General features: G+C 47.0%; 1 long non-coding RNA gene across 1 annotated transcript in view; it reads left to right on the top strand.

Annotated features, from left to right (window-relative positions):
- LOC149859508 (uncharacterized) overlaps positions 1–22,866 on the top strand; it is a 43,607-nt gene that overhangs the window by 8,676 nt on the left and 12,065 nt on the right. Inside the window, exon 3 of the long non-coding RNA XR_016443441.1 lies at positions 4,235–4,368. This is a non-coding gene — a long non-coding RNA (uncharacterized LOC149859508). The remainder of the gene's footprint in view (positions 1–4,234; positions 4,369–22,866) is intronic.

Genomic DNA, 22,866 nt, shown 5'->3' with positions numbered 1-22,866 from the left:
TACCCCCTGATTATCTATGCTGTGTAGATCCCCCCGTTCTGCCTTTGTTGTACCATCTGTGTTAGCCGAGAACAGACAGTGCTCTAGAGCAGTGGTCTCCAAAGTGGGGTGCACGCACCCCAGGGGGTGTGCAAGATGATCCATTGGGGTGCGGGAAGAAAATACTAGAACTTCTATTTATATTTATATATATATATATACATATATTGGGGATGCATGCTCAAAAATTTTTCACTAATAGGGATGCGCGATCAAAAAAGTTTGGAGACCACTGACATAGAGGACTGGGGTGGGGGGATGATGGCCAGGACAGAAGAGTCAGAAGCCACAGCAACTATTCTAAGGCCATCTTTGAGCTGAGCAAACCATTTTATAGGGTGAGCTATTAGGAAGGGGTTGTTTTGGGAGGCCCTGTTCTTGAGACTGTAAAGAGGTTTGAATTAAAAACTGGGCCAGGGTCCTGGGCAAATCTTAGGTTTTCATTTTTATTTTGCCACCTTTACTCAAGCAGGGACCTTATAAAGGATCTCCCCTCCACCGTGCTCATCTGGGGAGAAGTTAAATTTCCCTATGTATTTTCCCAACATGGCAGTCCTCTTTGGGTAGTGATCCCAGGGAGTTGCTGGTTAACATAAATGGGGCAGTGGGGCTGTGAGTGGGGCATTTGATTTTTGGATTCAACTCTTGCTTATACTGAGTTGATAGGTGAGGAGGTAGGAGACGGATGGTGCAGTCTGACTTGAATCCAGAAAGTGTCAATGCTATTTCACTGAGCATGAGCCAGCCAAGTGACAGGCTGTGTCTTCTGCTGACTGTTCTTCAGTTCCATATTACTTATTCTCCTGCCTCATGTGCAGACTGTGAACTTTATAAAGGCAGTCTGTCTTCTTTCTTCCTGCACATATTATCCCTTTGCCCTATGTAGAAAACCAAAGCACCATCAGGCCTGCAGCCTTAAACTAACAACTTTGGCAGCATCGCAGCAGCAGCTAACTCCCCTGTAGTTACCAGACAGTGGACAGGACCTACCTAAGACCTGCCATGGTGTATGAAACTCCACCCGTCCCTGTCCCCTCCCCAGGACCCAGTTATCTGGACAACAGCATCTGACCACTTGCCTTATTTAAGCTCAGGGTGTGAAACAGAAAGTGGCCATGTAATAGAGCTCCTGTTTTTTTACTGTGTTTCTTTTTGTTTCTTGAAGCTTTGGTTCCTGACCAGGCCTGTCTTGATCTCTGTTCTCATTTAAAGTATCTGTAGCAGAGGAAAGAAATGTCCATGTGTCTCCTAAATGAGCTTAACTCCACCCTTTTGCTCTCTGTAAGAAGTTTGCTTTTTGAACCTGTACCCCCTTTATTTGACCTGAAAGAAACCAACCCACTGGAAATTTTCATGGGAATTTTTCTGTCAAAGGAACATGGTTTGGAAAGATTTTGGTAGCAGCATAACAAAGTGTGTGTGTATGTGTAAGTGGGGACATCTACATGAGACACTTACTGTGTAGTTGCCTAATTAGCTCTGCAGTAAAACATCTCCATCTATGCACACGGAGCTATTAGCCCAGAGTAAACTAATTATTTTTGCCATAGCTTAGTACTGCCTGATACAAGTATTGTCCTATGGCAGAGTTATTTATTCTGCCACAAAGTACATGTAGATAATGACAGGGCTGGCTGGGGTACAAGGGTGCTATAGTGTGGGGGCTGCCTGCCAGCTAGCCTAACACTAAAATACCCTATTGCCCCAGCCAACCCCTCTGCAGCACACTGAGCTGGGTCAGAGCAGCCCCGGGCTGGCAGACTGACCCCTGGGGCCCTCTGCCAGCTGGGGCTGCTCTTCCCTGGCTCAGTCTTGCTGTGGTCCCAGGCACACATGGAAACACTGTGCCTGGGAGCAATAAACTCCAGCATAAACTGCTCCAGATTATATTGCATCATGCTGATTTTACATGTAGATATGGTGTGTGTGTGTGTGTGTTGGGGGGAGGAGGGGGTGCCAAAATGGTGCTTCCAACCCCAAAGTCTTTGCTACAACAGGAGCAGCCCCTCACTGCTAGGCCATAGCTGTCAAAGCTGGAGTAGCACTGTACCACCTAGCTATAGTAGCCAAGCACTGGGGCATGGTAGAAGCAGAGGGGGTCTTTAAGTCCCCAGACAAGGTAAGAACCCCTTTTTCCCTCTCCCTCCCCACCTTCTTCTTTGGCACCTACCGCACCCTCCCTCCTTGGAAAGCTATGCTCAGGGCACCAAACTTAATAGTTCTACTCTGAATTTTAGGGAAAAAAGACCTTGAATATTGTTTTTAAAATTGCAACTAGACAGCCAGGAAGTTCAAAGTGAATGTTAAGCTTTCTAAAGGAACATGACAGTGACAAGTTCCCTGCTTGATGTGCTCTTGTCTCTGACCATGGATAATTCAGTAAGTTTCATATATTTCATAGATTAAATAGACATTAGGGCTGGAAGGGACCTTGGAAGATCACCAAGTCCAGCCCCCTGCCCAAAGGGCAGGAAGTCAGCTGGGGTCATAGGATCCCAGCAAGATAAGCATCTAATTTGCTCTTTAAGGTATTCAATGTAGGTGCTTGAACCACCTCTGATGGCAGACTGTTCCAGACCTTGGGGGCTCGGACAGTAAAGAAATTCTTCCTTATGTCCAGCCTGAAACAGTCTTGTAGTAGTTTATAACTGTTTGACCTCATCATTCCTTGGGGTGCTCTGGTGAACAAACGTTCCCCCAGATCCTGGTGGTCACCCCTCATAAACTTATATGTGGCCATCAGATCACTAAAGAGCCCCATGGCTCTCAGCCTGTCATCGTAAGGTCTGCTTTCCTGACCTCTGATCATGCATGTGGCTCTTCTCTGGATTCTCTCAAGCTTCTCCACATTCTTTTTGAATTGTGGACCCCAAAATTGGACACAGTACTCCAGCTGCGGCCTTACCAAGCCCGAGTACAAGCTTGCACGCTGTGGAAAGAGATTTCACTGCCAGTCACTGGAGTGCTACTGGGTATCCGCAAAGAGGGCTGCTGCTGAAGTTTTAAAGGAGTTTATTGATTTGGGTTATTTCTCAATTGCAAATAATTTGGCCTGATTTCAGAGATGCTGAGAAGAGGCCAGTGAAATAATAATTAAATCATTTTGAAACCAAGCCCTCAGCAACGCACTCAAAACTGAGAAAGTCAAATTTGTGGACAAGATTGAAAGAGTTGGCCAACTTAATTGTCTTCTCTGCTGACACTGCCTAAGGTGACCCTCAAGATATTGTAGGACTGTCATCATCATCATCAAAAAGAAAATAACTTATTTTAATGTGAGATAAATACTTATCTACCAACCTCCTGTTCTGAAATTTCAAATACATACCCAACTTGAGAGCTAATTTCATGAAATAACAACTCACAAACACATTTTCCCCAAGCAGTAGCCCCCTGATGCTAGAGCCCAGGATATGTTGACTCTGGCAGTCTTCAAAATATAGGGGAGAAATTTAAAAAGTCACTGTCTGCCAGATGTAACAGGGCCAAAATGCATTTTCCAGCTCCAAAGAGGGCTTTGCAAACAATGGAGATTAAAAAATAAAAGCCATAAGAAGTACTTGACAGTGTCCTTTTAAATTATACTTTTTTTTCCTGAAAATATGCAATAAATCCCACACACAAGTCATAAAAGCACCTGGAATGCTCTTAGAAAGATTTATAGGCATCTTACTGCTATTCTCAATAAAGTGAATATGCTGCTTCCAAGATAATTTCTCATCAACCATATTTCAGATTCCTGAACAACCTTCAGTCTCAAGAAATACTGTTAACGTCAGCCCATCGGAATTACATCTTGTTAGAAATAACCAGAAAGGCTGATTTATACAGGCTCTCTGGGATCCTGTCCCCCTTGTCCAGATTTCTGAATCCAATGCTTTTTAGATTTGATCAAATACCAATGAATTATCCCTTTGATTTTTTCAGAATATTTTGTCATCCAAAAATAATCCAGCCATTACTGTAGAATGGCTTGGGAACCTGCTTCAGAGATCATAATTTATAATATGGGAAAATAATGGATTTCTAATGCTTATGTATGGAATGCCATTTATCAGCAAAAATACAGAGGTGGGGGGGATGGGTATTTCTCTGTCTTGCTGAGCTCATGTTGAAGGGAAGTTGTGACATATTCCTTCTTCACCTCCCTGCTCACCACTGAAGAATTTTATTTTTGTTTTTGTATCACTTTTAGCCTGGAAATCTTGCTCTCAACCTTACCACCATGGGTGACCCCACCAGGAATACAAAATGGCATATGGCGCTATTCTTGAGGTCATTGGTAACACACAAGTGTCTACACCAAGTCAAGGTTCTGATCCTTGGGTGGTAAGTTTTGTTTGTACTTCCTGTGTGAATGACAGAAAACTTTCAAATAAATAATCATACAATCATAGAAAGTTAGGGCTAGAAAAGACCCCAGGGGGTCATCTAGTCCAACACCCCACTCAAAGCAGGACCATCTCCAATTATATCACCCCAGCCAAGGCTTTGTCTACCTGGGTTTTAAAAACCTCTATGCATAATAAGTAACAATGGGTGCATCTACATGTTCCTTAATATGCTGTAGTTACAGCCAATAAAGTTTAGTACTTGCATAACCAAGTACAAATCAAAGTGCAGTAACTGGCACTGCTGCTCAGTAGCGCCAGCATATGGGTATTTACAGATGCTAACTGCCCTGTAGCCTAGTACTACTGCACAGTAGCATATTAGCATGGGCTTTGCTCAGCACTCTACTATGCAGTATTATTAGGCTACTGCACAGTTAGCATCTCATGTAGATGCAACCAATGCATTGGCAATGCGTAGGGGGTGCATGTGAGTGCGCATGCACCCCCTGAGCTTGGCGGTGCACACTGTGAAATGGTGCTGCCAACACTGCTGGCAGCACCTGTGGCCAGTTGGCACTCACCACCCCATCCCCTGCTGCCACTGCCACTGCCAGTGCTATGGCCATCTGCAGGAGCTACCTGCTTGCTGCTGCCATGCTCCCGCCACTGACAGAGCTGGAGCTGCCTGTGGGAGCTCACCGTGCCTCCCTAGCCTCTGGGGGCACGTGGCATTCATAACCCAATGTCTGAAAAAGGAATAGTGTGGTGTAACCTACTCCTGTGTGGGCGCATATACATGCAATGCTTTACTCAAGATTAGAGCAAATTACTGCACAGTGGGTGTCACCATGCTGATGCTCACTGCACAGTAATTTCCTCTAATCTCAAGTAAATGTCATAGTTTCATAGTTGTTAGGGGCTGGAAGGGACCTCAAGGATCATCAGGTCCAGCCCCTCTGCACTTGGGCAGGAAAGGCTGCTGGGATCAGATGACCCCAGGAAGATGGGCATCAAGACGCTTTTTGAAGATCTTCAGGGTGGGTGACTGTACCACCTCTGAGGGGAGCCTGTTCCAAATGCTCAGCACTCGACTTGTACAGAAGTGTTTCCTTATGTCTAGCCTGAAGCGATTCTTTATCAGCTTGTGCCCATTATTTCTTGTCACCCTGGGGGGCTTTGGTGAACAGATACTCCCCCAGGCCCTAATGTATGCCCTTGATATACTTATAGGCTGCCATCAAGTCCCCTCTGGGTCTTCTCTTCTCTAAGCTGAACAGTCCCAAGTCTTTCAGCCTCTCCTTGTATGACCTGGTCTCTAGGCCTCTAATCATGTGTGTGGCCCTCCTTTGGACTCTCTTCAGCTTCTCCACATCCTTCCTGAAGTGCAGTGCCCAGAACTGGATGCAGAACTCCAGCTGTGGTCTCACCAAGGCTGAGTAGAGAGAAAGGATGACATGCTTAGCTTTGCTTGAGATGCCTCGGTAGATGCATGCCAGTGTTTGATTAAATCTGCCAGCTACAGCATCTCATTGGTGGCTCATGTTCATTTTATTGTCTATCATGACACCCTGGTCTCATTCAGATGTGGTGGTAGCAAGCATAGCACTGCTGAGCTTGTAAGTATGTTGTGGATTATTTCTCCCCAGATGGAGCACTTTACATTTCTCTGTATTAAACAGCATCTGGTTGAGGTTCACCCACCTCATAAGCCTGTCTAGGTTGGCCTGTACTAGCAGCCTGTCTTTGAGCATGACTATGCTCCCCTGTAGTTTGGTATAACCAGTGAACTTTGCTAGTTCGCTTTTAATACCCGAATCCAAATTGTTGATGAACCTGTTGAAAAGCACTGGTCTGAGTACTGAACCCTGAGGGACACCACTGGTCACCCTCTGCCATGATGGCTCAGGTCTGTCAATCAATACTACATATTTAAAGAAGGACTTTGGTTGTCCTTGATTCCAGTTGCCAATCTGTATTTGGTTTTTACTTTTGCTATTCTGACCTGCTTCCTACAGGTGCAGGCTGTTGCCGAGTACCCCTCTTTGGTAGTTATTCCTGACTTTAATCCTTTGTCAGCTTCTTATTTTAATTTCAGGAGGTCCATGACTTCCTTTTTGAGCCAAGGGGGTCTCCCAGGCCATTTGCTGCCTTTCTTATGCAAAGGAAGAGCTTTGAGCTTTTAGGATTGCTGTCTTGAGGAACAACCACTCTTCTTGTACTCCCTTCCTCATTGACCATGGTGCCACAGGGCCTCACCAAAGAATCCCCGAAGCTTGTGGAAGTCAACTTTCCTAAAATCAAGGATTTCTACTTTACTGGTCAATTTTCCTGACTTGAGGTGGATGGAGAAAATGATCATCTCATGGTCACTGTCATCCAGTTTCCCTTCGATCCTAAGGTTGCTCACTAGACCATCCCTTTGCCAGCACCAACTCTAGGAGTGCCTTGCTCCTGGTTAGCCCATAGACTTCTTGTGTTAGATAGAGCTCCTCAATGCAAGTGGGGAAATTTTGTGAGTGATCAGATCTAGCTGAGTGCTCCTCTCATGAGATGTCTGGGTAGTTGAAGTCACCCATGATGACCAAGCTCTGAGTGCATGCATCCTCTGCCAGTTCTCCAGAGAATTTCTGGTCAAGTCACCAGGTCATTCCAGTACTCAGACCAGTGCTTTTGTTTAGGAGGTCTGTAATAAACTCCTATGGTCAAATCCCCTTCTCTGTGCTTTCCCCATATCTTGACCCAGAGGCTCTCAAGTCGCCCTTCATTGTTTCCAATCTTCACTTCAACGGAGGTATAATGTTCCTTCACATAGAGAGCAATTCCATCACCCTTCTTCCCAACACAGTGCTTCCCAAGATGTATCCCTCTAGGCCTGTGGTCCAGTCATAGGTGGAGTCCCAGCAGGTCTCTGTAATCCCTATGAGATCATATTGGTTGTTGGTTAGTAGGAGGGCCAGTTCCTCCTGCTTGTTTCCCATGTTTTTGGCGTTAGTGTATACCTGCCACTAGAGGCCCTAGGCTTTCATCTGAGCTGTGGAATAATGGCCAGTGTCAGAGAAAGCCTCCTATTGTTTCTTTGGATGCTGGTTTTGAGGTTGCCATTTTTTGGGTTTGTGCTAGTGGTTGATGGCCCATCCCCCAGCAGTCTCAGTTTAAAACCCTGTCCAGGAGGTCTGCCATTCTAGCTGACAAAAGCTTCTTCCCCTTTGGCATGAGGTGGACTCCATCTCTTCCCATCAAGCCACAGTCCTGGAGGTGAGTGCTATGGTGGAAGAAGCTGAAGCCCTTGCAGCAGCACCAACGCCAGAGTCTTCTGTTTACTTCTATGTATCTATCCCTCCTGTACCTGTGACCCACAACCAGGAGGACTGAGGAAAAAACTACCTGGGCCCCTGACCCCTTAAGCCCAGCCCCCATAGCCCTGTAGTCTGTTATATCATGGCCGGGATTGTTCCAGGTAGTGGTTGGAGGGCTGAACAAGTTTTGGGATTCCTTCAGCCACATCCCGGATGCAAACCCTGGGAGGCAGCAGACCTTATGGGTTTGGGGGGCAGGACGGCAGATTGCTCCCTCAGTCCCCCTCAGGAGGAAGTCACCCACCATGACCACCTTGCAGTTCTTTTTTTGGGGAGGCTGGATGTCTGTCTTCTTCCAGACCTGGTGCTTCCACCTATAACTCTGCTAACACTGTGAGAAGCACATACCTCTTTTGCAGTTCCAGGGGAGGAGTAACCCTGGCACTGCATGCTTTGGGACTGGAGACAACTGTCTTCCAGGCAACTCCAGGATGGAATTCCAGGTTGGCCTCATCATTATCCTTCTGATGTGCTTTTGTGCTCTTCCCTCTATGTTCTTTAGGTGAAGGGCCTGGTAGTAATCAGCGATCTCCTGCTCGTGGGCCCTGTTGGTGCGAAGCCTGCTCACCTCTGCCTGGAGCTCCCTCACCTGGCACTCTAGAGGCCTCACTAGGGAGCATACCCCACAAACGGGGAGGGGAGGAGTATAAATACAAGTAAATGCTGCCTGTAAATACAAGTAGCAAATTTATTCGGAAGTAATTGCTGTTTGGTATGGCACATGTAGATGGCTGGCCAAGAGCAAATTTGATCCTGGTCAACCGCACAGCAGGGGGAAAGAGATTGCTCCCTGCCCCTCAGAGCTGCCTGCAGCTGAGGTGAGCTCCTCCACTGGAGCCTAGCGGGGACAATGCCCCGCTGTACAGGCATCAGAGAGTTTCCAACCCCTGCTCTGCAATCATGGAGCAGGGTCTAGGAGATTGTTATCTCCCAGCCCCAGGTCTGCAATCACAGTGCAGGGGGTGGGAACAATCATGTCTCAGGCCCAGCTCTGCAATCTAGTTGCAGCTCCCTGCATGGGGAGAGTTTCCTGCCCAGCCTGGAGCTGGCTGGGACCTGCCCCTGACTGGGACAGTTCCTGGCTAGCCCTGGGCTGCCCAGAGAAGTCTGCACATGTAGTTTGGAGGTAGCTGGGGACTGTCTTGTTTTGGGCAGTCCTCAGCCAGCTCCAGGCTGCACATGCAGAATTTCCTGTGCAGCCTGGCCCTGGCTGGGAACTGATGCAGTATAGCACAGATTGAACCCTCCATTAGTGAGCTAAAGACACAGGAAGCTACCATATCTGTGTCTTCTCTATTGCCAATGAAAGCACCTGTCCCAGCATTTGCAGAACTATAACCTATGCTATAGTTCAGGAATCTTTGTAATTTTGCACATACTCCCATGAATATGCAAGCAACTATTTGAATACTTGGAGACAGAATTTCCTAAGTAAAAGGATACATCTTGCCAGAAAAGTTCAAAATTTCAATATCATTGTCCTTTTGAAACAGGATGATATTTTTAAAGTCTTTTTTTTTTTTAAAGACATTTTGATTTTTTCCTCAACGTTGCTGCTTTTTTTTTGCCAGCGCTGTCAATAAAATGAAAATGTCCAAAACTATTAAGTTTTTTTTATTTGTTTAGTTTTAGTTTTTCTTTTGTTCCTCAACCTTTTCTAAGCTGAGGAAATTTTGCCAAGTCATCAGGTGGCAAAAGGAAAAAATAAAAAGAGAAAACAAAAACAAGTTTGTGTGTGGGGGTGGAAATAAAACCCATACCTCATTTATTCTAATACACTGAATAGTTAAAGGAAGATGGGACAAATAAACGGGGTGGGGGAACCAAAACCAAAACTAAACATTTTTTTTTCAAAATGTGTTGTTTCAACACAATAACAGTTTTCCAAAAGTGCAGAGCTTTGATAAATTTGGTTTTGAGTAAAATTTGATATTTGTTGAAAAAAAGAATAAAAATGCTGACCAGAAGTCATTGGTAACAGGCAAGATAGCATAAGCCTACCAAAGTGAAGGTTCTTTAATGCCTGTGTTTGAGCTGAAAGTGCATGATTCAGTTTGGTTACTGTTCAACCCTGTAGTTTCCATCAACCGTCTCATACTAGTAGATTTAGATATGGGTCACATATAGAGTACTGACCTAATTAATGCATGACTCTCTCTTTCTAGTTGTGGAAAAAATATAACTTCAAATTATTTTAAAAGCAGCAGGGCATTTGCCTCTCTGGAGCAGGCATCGGAGCTTTGAATCAGAGCTTTGAATTGGAGAGCTTTGAATTGATTCGGACCTTTTATTTGGCCTCCTGATTCGATTGGATTTGGCGATTCAGCCACCCAATCAGGTCAAATCTCCTCCAAATTGAATCACCACCCTAAGCCCTGCCAAATCCCCCCAAAGTCTTCTCTTTTCTAGGCTGAACAGTCCCGTATCTGTCAGCCTTTCCTCATATGGCTTGCTCTTCAGGCCTCTAATCATACAAGTGGCTCTTCTCTGGACTCTTTCAAGCTTCTCCACATCCTTCTTGCAGGATGTGAATGTGATTAGGCCCTGATAGATGCAATGTCTACTTTTACTGGAGCCAAGAATGATAGCGCAGTAATTGTAGGGGAGACCCTTGTGTGTGTGCTCATTGTCAAATAATGGACCAGCCGTGGCTACTTCTGGATCCTTGTCCATGACAGCAGCTACTGCCATGAAGATATTTGGGCCACATGTCAGCACATTATGGCTAGGCAGACATGGGTGTGGCTCCAAACCAGGGAGCAGTATTTTTGGGCAAGGGAGATGAAGAACAAGTGGTGAGAGCAGATTGTCACAGCCACCTGGGACAATGAACAGTGGCGTGTGAAGATCATATATCCAGGGGCACCTTCATGGAGATCTGCACTGAGCTTGCTTCACACATACAGCAGCAGACAACAGTGTTGAGGGTGCCCTTACTTGTAGAGAAGCACGGTCCTATTGCTATATAGAAGCTTGTGACCCCAGACAGCCTCTGGTCTGTGGCAAACCATTTTGGTGTGGGCAAGTTGACAGCTGGAAAGGCAATGCGAGAGGTGTGCCTGGTGATCCAACAGCTGACAGCCCTATATATCATATGCCTTGCTGACCTGCAGGAAGTCATAAATGGGTTAGCCAGCTTGGGTTTCCCCAACTACAAGGTGGTTGTTGACAGCACACACATCACCATCCTTTCCCCTGTGCACTACGGCCATGAATTCATCAATTGGAAGAGCTACTTCTCCTTTGTGCTGCAGGCAATTGTCAGGCATGTAAATGCCACCTGGTTGGGCAAGGTACAAGGTACCAGTTTATTTGGAAACTCTCTCTTCCCTCCTGAACAGATGGAGCAGAGAGATTTGCCCCTGGTAGGCATGATATCCAGGTTGAGGAAATGACTATCTCTGCCCCTGCTGCTGCCAGTTGAGGCAGAGCAGCTACTGGCTCCTACAGGTACTGTGCCTGCAAATGTTCGAATGGAGGCCAGTTGCCTGGCACTGTCTGTGAGGCATGCGGCTGATCCCTTTTGCAGATTCGGGTTGAGGGTGGAGAATCGTGGAATGATACAACGTACCCGATTGAATGCTATTAACTGAACTTATGCTGTCATGTAGTTGTCTCCAGGGCTGTGGTAGGGGGAGGGGAAGGGAGACGATGAGAATTTGGGCTGTGCAAGGGTATTTTATTTTAAACTCTGGGTATGAGACCAGGCGCTGCAGGGAGGGGTCCCTACTGCTGTGTGGTTTTGGTAAGGGGATGGCTGAGGTGTTAAGTAGGCAATTAACTTAAATGGTATCAATCACTGCCTAACTGAAGTAGGACCCACAACACAGTGAAGCTTAAAAAGTCACAGTGAACTTTATAAATGTCCCTCCAAAACTCGTTGCACAAGGAATGGGGGAGGGAGACAGGGAAGAAGAAACAGTTGTGGCTGCCTGTACACAGCTCCTCTCTGCTCATTTTTTTTTAAAATGCCACAGCCATAATTCTGACACGAGGCAGAGCGTCTATTAAATAAAACAACAGACATATAGAAAAAAGAGGGTAAATCAACAAGGATGCTTTAAGTCTGCTGGTTCAAGGCAGACACAAGGCTATACATAGACTCTGTTCAGCTTTCCTGGACTCCCTGAGCATCTTGTGTCTGTACTCAGCAGCGGTTGTGTAGAGATCGTTGCCAAGCCATGTAGCAGTATGCTGCGACTCCTTCATCCCATGCCTCACCATGGTCAAGCACTAGCAGAGGTACATTTGCTCTTCCTCCTTTTATTGCCTAGCCTCCATTATCCAACAGTGGCTGGAGTCCTGCATGTTCGGCTTTGTGCAGGCCTGGGTCTTACTCTGCCTGGAAGCTTTCTGGGCACCAGTCCCTGATTGTGTCCTTTGCCCATTATAAGGTCCATAGGTGCTATTGCTGCCATTTGTAGATGTCTGGCCTAAAAAGAGAAGTAGGACTGGAAGGGACCTCCATATGTCATCTAGTTCACTCCCCAATCAAAACCCCCAGCCTTGGCTGCATCCAATACCTAATGTCTCTGAGGAAGGCGTAGCAGGACTGGGCCCCAGGGGCATCTATGACCAAGCAGTTGAGGGGTTTGGGTGGCCAAACAGTTACTGGCCATACTCTGATTCTAGGTACTGTCTGTGCCACTCTTTCCTGCCATGCCTTGACGTAATTGCTAGATTGTTAAAGGGAAGCTGCCAAAGGGACCTAGAATATGCCTTCATCCTTTCTTCACCAGGAGATCCCCTTCCAGACCCCACGAGGACAACCCATGTCAGTAGATGGGCCCTCCTGTCCCATGCATTCCCCAGGGCACCTATTGCCTATTCACAGCCTCTGACCTCCCCTATAGCCATGCCCATGCCTTGCAGGTTTAACTTGATATGGTTCAGTCCCTTGTAGAGGCATTGGCCTTTTCAGTTTCCACCTCCTTCATCTCTGGCTATCAGCCTTCAGCCCTGGCCCCCTGATTCAGGTGCAGCTCTGTTCCTGTCAGTTTTCCATCTCTCTTGGCCTCTGGCCCTTGTGCCTCTTGCTCTGGGTCCCTGGCCCTAAAATTCACACTTCTGGGCAGCTGGGCCCCTGGCCCTTGGTCTCTACCCTTCTGGGCTGATCCCACCCCTCTCGAGCTACAGGTCCCTGACCCCGGGTTTGCGTCTGGCTCAGGTGCGGGCACTTGGTCTTAGCCCTTTCCATGCTACTCTCACTATTTGCCTCACCCCTGGCTGGGATCAAGGTAGTCATGTGTCCTGCAGGCATAGCTGGGACCTCCAAACCTCTCCTGTAGTCCCAAACCCAGTCCACCAGTTCCCTGGATGAACTACCACCCTCTTCCTCATACTGGGTCCTATTTCCCTGTCAGCTTCTCATTTGCAGATCTCTGGGCCTTTCAGGTCAGCCAGGCAGTCCCCTTCAGCTTCCCTGCTCAGGAGCTCCTACCCTTTCAGCCTGCAGAGCCAGACTGCCCTGCCTGCTCCCATGCAGTGGCTTTATCTGCTTTGTAAGCCCTGCTCCATCTGGCCATGTGACCCTGCAGCTCCTCACAGGCATTCCCTCCCTCTGGCTGATGATTTGCCTGCTTTCTCAGCTAGGGCTTACCTAAGCAACCCTTGTTTCTGGGTTATCTACCTATCTGCCTTGGTAGAGTTTGCTACTCTGCTTGCTCTTCATGGTGGAGTTACCCTCTCAGGGTAAGTCCTTGCCCACAGCTCGCTGCCTGTATTTTTGCTGGCATCCAGCTCATTAATAGTTAGCTGGTCATCTGGCTACCAGTTCTCCTACAGCCAGTGTATTCTATGCAGTCATCTCTAGACTAGCTACAAGTGTTCCTCTTTTCTTTACTGCAGCCCCCTGCTTCAGCTGCAGGGACTTCCGGCTGCCTGCAGTTAGCCTCGATTCAGCTGCTCTGGGTCCTAACGGCAGATGCTCTCTCTTTAAACTGACAGGAGCCTCCAGGCTTCTAGTCACAGAAGGGTTAAAAAAACTTGTGACACATGTAGCAGCAAAGAGTTGAGGGGGACAAGGGAGGGGTGTAGAGCAGAATTCCCTCCCAGCCCCATGCGGCGACCACCAAAACCCATAAGCAAGGGAAATACCCATAATAGAACATAGGAATAGCAACACCTAGATCATCCCCAAGCAGTGGTTGTCCAACCTCTTCTTAAACTTCTCCAGTGATGGAAAGTCCACAACTTCCCTAGGCAGTAAATTCCATTGACTCACTGCTCTAACAGTGAAGAACATTTCCTGATATCCAGTCCAAACTTACTTTGCTGCAACTTCAAGCCATTGGGCCACATATGCACCACAAGAGAAAAGGTTGCTTTCCTTCTTCTTTATGGCAGCCGTTGAAGTATTTGTAGACTGCTACCATGTCCCCTCCTAAGCATTTTTTATGCAAGCCAAATATGGCTAGTCCTTTAACTTCTATTTTTGTTGCCTGCCTCTAGACCCTCTAACTTCTCTGTCCTTTAAAAAATCTGGCATCCAAAACTGCACGCTGTCCTAGATGAGGCATAACCAGTGCAGACTGGGGAGGCACTTGCACCTTCTGTATCTTGCACCCAATGCTTCTATTAACACATCACAAAACTATATCTGCCTTTTGTATCTGCATCAAACTACAGATCAATAATAGTAGATCCCCGATTTTTCTTCATAGTGCTGCCAACCAGCCAGGTGTCTCCCATTTGGTATTTGTATTTTTGATTATTCTTTCCCAGGTGTAGCACCTTGCATTTGCCAACATTAAACTTCATCCTGTTAGCTTCAGCCCAGCTTTCCAATCTGCTGAGATCCTCCTGTCCTTTAAGGTGTTCAGAATCCTTCCTAGTTCTGTCTCATCTATGAACTTGCTCAAAAATCTTTCAATGCTGGCATCCAAATAATTAATAAACATGTTGAACAGCTCTGGGCCCAGGATAGATTTATGTGGGACTCCACTCAAAGATCCTGTCACTGACATGGATCCATTTATAATTACCCTTAGCTTTTGGGTTTTGAGCCACTTGTCTATCTACCTTACAGTAGTTTTGTCCAGCCCACATTTCTCCAGTTTGTTTATGAGAGGTTCATCTGGAATCTTGTCAAAAGTTTTGCTGCAGTCCAGATACACTATACCCACAGCTTTCCCTTCAGCCACCCAAGTGGTTATGCTGTCAAAGAAGACAATCAAGTTTGACATGGTTTATTCTTAGTAAATCCATGCTGGCTACTTGTAATCAACCTTTCCTCCTCCAGATACTTGAAAATGGACTTCTGTAGTGTATGCTGCAGTAACTTCCTGGGTGTTGGGGTGAGGCTAACCAGTCTATAGTTCCCCAGGTCCTCCTTTTTGCTTTTTTTAAAGTAGGACACTATGTTGGCCCTTTTCCAGGCCTCTGGTACCTTGTCTGTCTCCCACACCTTCATGAAGATCATTGCTAAGGGCTCTGCGATCTCTTCTGTGGGTTCCTTCAGTATCCTGGGATGAAGTCCATTAGTCTCTGAGGACCTGAATTCATTCAGACCCACCGAATACTCTCTGAATGTTTCTTCTGTTATTTCCTCCCTTGCCTTGTCCTTTTCCTTATCTGAATAATTCTTATTAGGTGTCTGGCTTCAGCTTAAATTTATAAATGTAGCCTTTGAGTAGCTCTGTCTTCTTTGCATCTTCTGCTAAGAATCCCCCCAGGATATTTAGCAGTGGACCCACAGCTTCCTTGATCTTTCTGTTCTGGTCAACATACTTATAGAAGCTCTTCTTGCTGTCTTTAACATCTCTTGCCAGGAGATGCAGCTCATTCTTTATCTTTGCCTTCCTGATGTTGTTCCTCCAGGCTCCTACCTGATACATTTCCTTGGTGAGCTGCCCATTCTCCCATTGTCTGTATGCTTTCTTTTGCATTTGAAGCATTTTAGAAACTCCTTGCGCAGACATTGGTCTCTTGCCATTCTTCTTGTGTTTCCATTGTGTCAGAAGAGTTTCTTGTTGGTTCTTGAATACTGTGCCCTCCAGAAGTCCCCAGCATTCCTGGGCACCTTTAGCCATCAGTCTATCCTCCCATGACACCATGTCCATTAACTTATTGAGTTGGATGAAAACTGGCTTTTTAAAATTTAATGCCCTAATTTTGCTGACCTCATTTTTCCCCATCTCAGGATCTGGAATTCTATGATATTGTGATCACTTCCTCCCGAGTTACCTTTCTCTTTCACATCCACCACCAGTTCTTCCCTGTTGGTCAGGACAAGATCCAAGATAAATGATCCCTTAGTTGTATCCTCTGCTTTCTGGAACAGAAAGTTGTCTTCTCAAGTTAGGAACCAGACTGACATTTTATGTTTGACTGCATTGTTCTTCTAGCAGATGTCTGGAAAATTGAAGTCTCCCATCAATACCATCCTATAGCTTTTGTATCAATTTGTCACCTCATTGAAGACTGCCTCATCTGCCTCTTTGTCCTGAATTGGTGGCCTTTAATAAAACCCCACCATTATATTGGTGCTTCATCTTTCACTTTCATCTTCATCCAAATGCATTCTGCTCTGCTGTCTTCTTCCTCCTGAATCAACAAACAAGGCAACACCACCACTTTTTCTCCCAAACCTGTCCTTCTGAAACAAAGTGCAACCGTCAACATTGACATTCCAGTCATAAGAGCTGTCCTACAAGTCTCTGTGATACCAGTCAAGTTATAGCTCTTTTAACAGGTTGCAGATTCCAGCTCATCTTGTTCACTGTTTTCTGCACTGTTGCCCAACTCTGTGAAAAGCTCCCCAACAAGAGTTGCAACTGCAAAGCCATCTAGACCGTGGACAGGATCATTTGCCCTGCAGACTCTCATTATGGTAAGTTCTTTCTCCCCTGTGCCTCCTTGGGACCCAGAGAAATAGGAGGCATGCTTGAGTAGTCCTGGGGTAAAAAGCAATAGGGTATAGCCAGGGCCCCTGACTCTCATGGGGGCTATGAACTACAATGGGCCATTTGAGATGTGTGGGGATGGTCTGCTCAGTACAGTCTTAGTACAGGCTCAGTACTGCTACAGTACAGTTGCTTTTAGACATCCTAATAATGCCCTTCATCTGGAACCACAAGATGCCGGCCCCCTGGCCAATGTTGCCCTGGTCCAACTGACTCCACAGCAGAGGAATCTCCTGTTTATTGCTTCATGAGGCAGTCCAGAAGTCTTTGCTTACTTCTTACTTCAAGAGGTGGTGTTCCCTGATGGCTTTAACTCATGGAGAGGGCAGGCATGCTATGATGGGTCACCACTGTATTTTGCAGTTCCGTGGAATGTCAGGTAATGCCTAACGGTGTACCTTAGTTACTACACACTATGACCACTTCTGAGTAGGACAGCACAGGGAGGGCCAACAATCTGTCTCTAGTGTAACTGCCAGCAAAATAAATCACAAAGGCTGCAAACAGGCAGGGACTGCACCACTGAAAATGCATGGTGTGAAAATGCAAAGGGACCAGCATCTCCTCCCCTGCCCACCCCTGTCTTGAAGGGATCAGCAGACCACAGCTGTGGAGACCCCACAACCTTGCAAGCATGAGATTTATACAATATGCTGAAGAACTGGGTGGTGGGGGGTGCAAACTGAAGTCACCAGAGGAGGGGCAGAGGGACCTCTGACTGACTTTTGGGGCCAGCATTAGCATTTGGACAAGTCCAGGACAGTACAAGCTATATTGTGTCCACTTACAGGGGAATGTGAATTGCTACAATGGTTTGCACTGATTGACCAAGAGGCAGGCCTGATGACTTAAAAGCTGCTTAGTTTCTCATTTCCTTGCTTACTGCCTTGCAAAGAATTATTTGTAATGAAGTGCCTTTATCTCTCCCTGATGAGTTGTTTGCATGGGACTGAAGGCCAGTGATGCCACTTTTTCAGGTTGGAAACAAAAGTGAAAAGCTGAAGGGGGTGGGAAAGAAAGTGTTGCATTTCATTGCCCTAGTATCTGGGCATGAAGCCAGGACCAGGATCTTATCTTGAACTCTGAGCATATATTCAGGCATTTCATGGGGGATCCCTGTTGTTGTGCAGTACTGGTAGTGTGTCTTTGGTAGAGCAGGGATTTCAGACATAAGGCCCACAAGCCAGATATCCAGCCCCTGAAGCATCTCTGCCCAGCCAAACAGCCTACTGGCATGGCTGGGGAGTGACCTGCCACAGAATGAAGATCGGTGGCAGGAAGGTGAGGGTTGACAAAGCACTGGTCTCCCCTGCTTGCTTAGCTGGTTACCACTGCTGCAGCCTTACATCCTCAGTCCCCAGTCCCCACTGTGTGTTTCATGCTGAAGCTGGAGCTGCTGCAGTGACAAGGGGCATGCGGTAGTGGCAACATCAACTCTGGCACAGGACACAGGGGACCCACTGCTCCAGCTCCAATATAGGACGCACAGTGGGGGCTACAGCCACTACTACCATGTGTTCCAGGTTGAAGCCACAGCTACAGCTCTAGTCTGGAGCCAGAGTTGCCACCTCCTCATGCTCCAGATCAGAGCTGGAGTTGCCATTATCATGGCAGCTTGCTCATGCCCTGGTCTTGGTCTGACCTGCATGGAGCCCTATGATTCTGATCTAGCATGAGCTGCATTTGGTGCACCTGTAATAGGGGGATGGGTGAGGCATTAAGTGGGCAATTAATTTAAATTATATCAATCATTGCCTCACTGAAGTGAGACCCACAACACAATGATGGTTAAAGTTGGCATAATGACTGTTAGAGACATCACTCGAAAAAACAATGCCAATTTCACTAATTACCCACCCTGCCTATAGGGGTATCTATTAGCACACTATACTTGCACATGAGATGGGGAAGTGGGCTATGGCAGGGCAGTCCCCAAGCAAAGGCCATTAGATTCTAGCACAGCACCAAGCTCCAATTCCCCAAACCTCCAAGCAGTGCAGCTCCAAACCCTGAATACTGCAGCCCAAAAATGACAACCCCCCATTGTCTGTCTTCTCCCAACCTGACCATACAGTGGCCTGCCACTTACTATCCCCAGAATTTCTTATGTCACAAGGTGGATCTGCTGGGGCACTGGGTCTGTGCTGGGAGATAGCTGTGGGATGCTGAACACTGGAAGAAGGAAAGAAGCTCCAGGACCTCATAGTCTGAGTCCAGGGCCATTTCAGAGTCTTCATGGCTCTGGCAAATGGCCAGGGAGTCTGCGTGGCTTGATGCCATGGACTTAGGAGTCCCTGATCTGGGCCATTGTCTGGGTTGCTATGCTGGCCTATGAGGGCTGCATATCTTCAGGCATGTTCACTTCCGAGTTCTCATCACTTTTCTGAGCAGTAACGGGCCAAGTCCACTGTGTTTTTAGACAAGAGTGTGTTGTGGAGTGTGAAGATGGGGGAGAATTCCTCATAGCAAGTACCACTGATGCTACATGCATCCAATATGTAGTTGCTCCCCCATGTCTTCACAAATTGCTTCCTCAGTAGCTTATATTTGTACTGGCACTGGGCCATGTCATTTACTTCACGACCCATTTAATGACCATTTTGTTTCAATGGCTTGATTGGAGTGCCTGCTGGTTCTCAGTCTCACCTGAGATGGCAATGAGATCCACTACCTCCTCCCTGGTCCAGTTGCTGCTGCACTTGTTCAGGGCACTGGATATGCTGGACTGAGGGGGCATCATAGAGGAAGGATGGATAGGTATGCAGGGTTATGGAGGTCCTGGATGGTCTGTGTCATGCAGGTTCCTGGAGATTGGTGATGTTCAGTGGATGCAAGCTCTGATGCTGGTTTTCATAGATTTCATAGACATTAGGGGCTGGAAGGGAGCTTGAGAGATCATTGGATCCAGCCCCCCACTCCTGCCCTTTCCCCCCCGCCACAGGTGGGAAGTCAGCTGGGCTCAAGTGACCCCAGCAAGAACTATGTTCACCTATTTTTTAAGTAATTCAGAGTAGGTGCTTGCACCACCTCTGGGGGGAGTTTGTTCCAGATCCTGGACACATGCACCGTAAAGAACTTTTTTCTAATATCCAGTCTAAATCAGCCTTTCTGCAGTTTCTGGCCATTAAACCTTGTTATTCCTTGTGGAGCTCTGGTGAACAGCTGGTCTCCCAGGTCCTGATGTGCCCCTCTTATGCAATTGCAGGCTGCCACCTAGTCCCCCCTGAGCCTTCTCTTCTCCAGACTGAAGCCCCAAGTCCCTCAGCCTCCCCTTGTACGGCCTTTCCTCCAGGCCATGGATCATACGAGTGACTCTCCTCTGGACTCTCTCAAGTTTCTCCACATCCTTCCTGAAGTGGAGGGTCCAATACTGGGCTGCATAAAATGGGAGGATGATTTCCCTGGTTTTACTTGGGATGCATCGGTGGATGCACACCAGAGTTTGGTTAGCATCACATTGGTGGCTCATATTCATCTTGTGGCCAGTCAAGACTCCCAAGTTCCTTTTGGTCATGGTTCTAGCAAGCATAGCAATGCCGAGCCTGTAAGCGTGTTGGGGTTTTTTCCTAACAAGGTGCAGCACTTTATACTTCTCTACAATGAAGGCCATCAGGTTTTAATCGGCTCAACTTGAGAGTGTCTCCAAGTTGGCCTGTATCCCCAACCTGTCCTGTGGTGTGCTCGTCCTCTCCCATAATTTGGTATCATCCATGAACTTGGCAAGTTCGCATCTGACTCCTGTATCCAGATCATTGATAAAGATGTTAAAGAGTACCAGCCCAAGTGCCAAGCCCTGAGGTACTCCACTGGCCACCCTGCACTACGCTGACTTGCTCCCTTCAACTAGTACTGAGTTCGACACCATAACCGGTTGCCTAGCCATCAGACCATATGACGATCAAGGCCACAGTTCCCCAGCTTAACCATGAAGACTTCATGGGGAACTAGGTCAAAGGCCTTCTTCAAGTCCAGGTATATGACATCCATGTCATCTCCCTTGTCCAGGGCACCTGGTCACAGAAGGCAATGAGGTTGGTCAGACATGACCTCACAGTCACAAAGCCATGTTGGCTGGCATTCAGAAGCTTGCCTTCTGTCAGTCAGGTGTTGATGGATCCCTTGACAATTTTCTCAAGGAATTTTCCAGGGACAGACATAAGACTGATTGGTCTATAGTTCCCTGGTCATCTCTCCTCCCTTTCTTGTAGGTAGGGACCACCTTGGCTCTTTTCCAGTCATCCAGGACCTCACCCAAGCACCATGATTTTTCAAATATCTCTGCCAAGGGGGATGCAATGATGTCTGCCAGCTCCTTCAAGACTCTTGAGTGCATTCCATCTAGGCCCACAGACTTATGAATGTCCAGCTCCTCAAGGTGTTCCCTCACCTGATCCACATCAATTTTAAGTCCATTGTCCACTCCCAGATTGGTCTGTGCTGTTCCTAACAGTGTGATCCTCCTTGGGAGGTGGGGATGAAAAAACAATGCAAAAAACTCATTTAGGAGGTTGGCCTTTTCTTGGGCATCAGAAGTCAGTTGCCCCATTGGATCTCTAAGGGGCCCAATGCTATCTTTGTTCTTTTTCCAGCTTCCCATATACCTGAAGAAGAACTTTTTGTTGTCCTTGATTTCCATAGCTAGCCTAAGTTCTGTTCATGCCTTGGCTTTCCTCAACCACTCTTTACAGGTGTGGGCGAGTGCTGAGTAATCCATTTTGGTAGTGCTTCCTGTTTTCCAGATGGTGTAGGCTGCTCTTTTGAGCTTAATAAGGTCTAAGGGTTCCTTATTCAGCCATGGGGGCTTTCTTGCCCATTGACTGCATTTCTTGTGAGATGGTATGGCTTTGCCCTGTGCTTCAAGGATTATGTTTTTAAGAAATGACCAATCCTTGTGTACTCCCTTTTCTGGAGGGGAGGAGGAGTGTTATAGCCTCTAACTGCCTGACTGACCAATTTTCTCAGTTTGCAAAAGTCAGCCTTCCCAATGTTAAGGACTTATGCTTTATTGCTGGGTTTGCCTGCTCTTTGGTGAACTAAGAAGGTGGCCGCTGTCACCAAGCTTCCCCTTGATCCACAGATTGCTCACTAGGTCCTCCCCATTGGCCAGGACCAGATCAAGCAATGCCACTCCCCTAGTTGGCCCATAGACCTCCTGGCTTAGGTAGAGGTCATCCATGCATGAGGAAACTATGCGACCTGTCAGATTTGGCTATGCGCTCATCCCAAGGGATGTCAGGAAAGTTGAAGTCCCCCATGACAATCATGGATCAAGAGCGTGCGGCCTTGACCAATTCCCCATTGAATTTCTGATCTAGGTCTTTCTCTTGGTGGGGAGGTCTATAGTAGACTCCTACAAGTAAGTCACCCTCCCTATATTCTCCTTATATCTTGACCCAGAGGGTCTCAGGACACCCTTCCTGGTTTGCAGGAAGGCGAGCTGATCCTTTATGTAGAGAGCTACATACCCCACCTCTTCCCAACCTGGTCTCTCTTATACAGGTTATAGCCCTCTATTGTTACCGACCAATCATAGGTGGAGTCCCACCAAGTCTCCGTAATTCCTACCAGGTCACAATCATTTTCACATAGGAGAAGGGCCAGTTCCTCATACTTATTTCTCAAGCTACTGGTGTTCGTGTACAGGCAGTTAAGTCTTCCATGAGAAGCCCCATGCTTCCCTGAGGGGTGAAGCAGGACCTTTCCTTGGGCTATCTCCCTTAGGCTGCTCAAGTTATTGGTAGTGCAGCTGACATGACCTGGGATAGAAGTGTTAGTAGACCATCCACCCACCCACCCAGTTCTGGATGGATGGCAAGGAAGAAATGGCAGGCAAGTTACTATGTAGAGCAGTTAATAGAGGCAGGTAGTCACCTGGCTCCTGACACTTCTGGGCAGTAGAGTTCTGTGCTCAGGGCCAGAGTGGCTGATAGAGTTCAAGACTGGCCAGGATTGGGGCTGAAGTGATGCACTGTGGGATGCCTGGCAGACTGACCAGTGTGCCACCTCTGCAAAAGTATCATGAGACACCTGTTTAGATTCCCGTTGCAATAGCATGGGATGAGTGTTAGTACTTATTATCCTGCACATTTTGGGGGGATTTGTCCTGTGACAAGTGACAAGAATGGTTGAACGTTCACATTTCATCCTACACAAAATATATTCTCCCTTGACAAGGGCAATATCTGTTCAGAGTCTTACACTGGAAGGCTTATACCAGTAGAATTTAATATTGGT

This window comes from Crocodylus siamensis, chromosome 7 (assembly GCF_052110815.1).
Source record: "Crocodylus siamensis isolate JL-2025a chromosome 7, ASM5211081v1, whole genome shotgun sequence".
NCBI classification, from domain to species: Eukaryota; Metazoa; Chordata; order Crocodylia; family Crocodylidae; genus Crocodylus; species Crocodylus siamensis.
The sequence above is the reverse complement of the archived record's forward strand: the minus strand, read 5'-3'. Positions and strand labels throughout refer to the sequence as shown.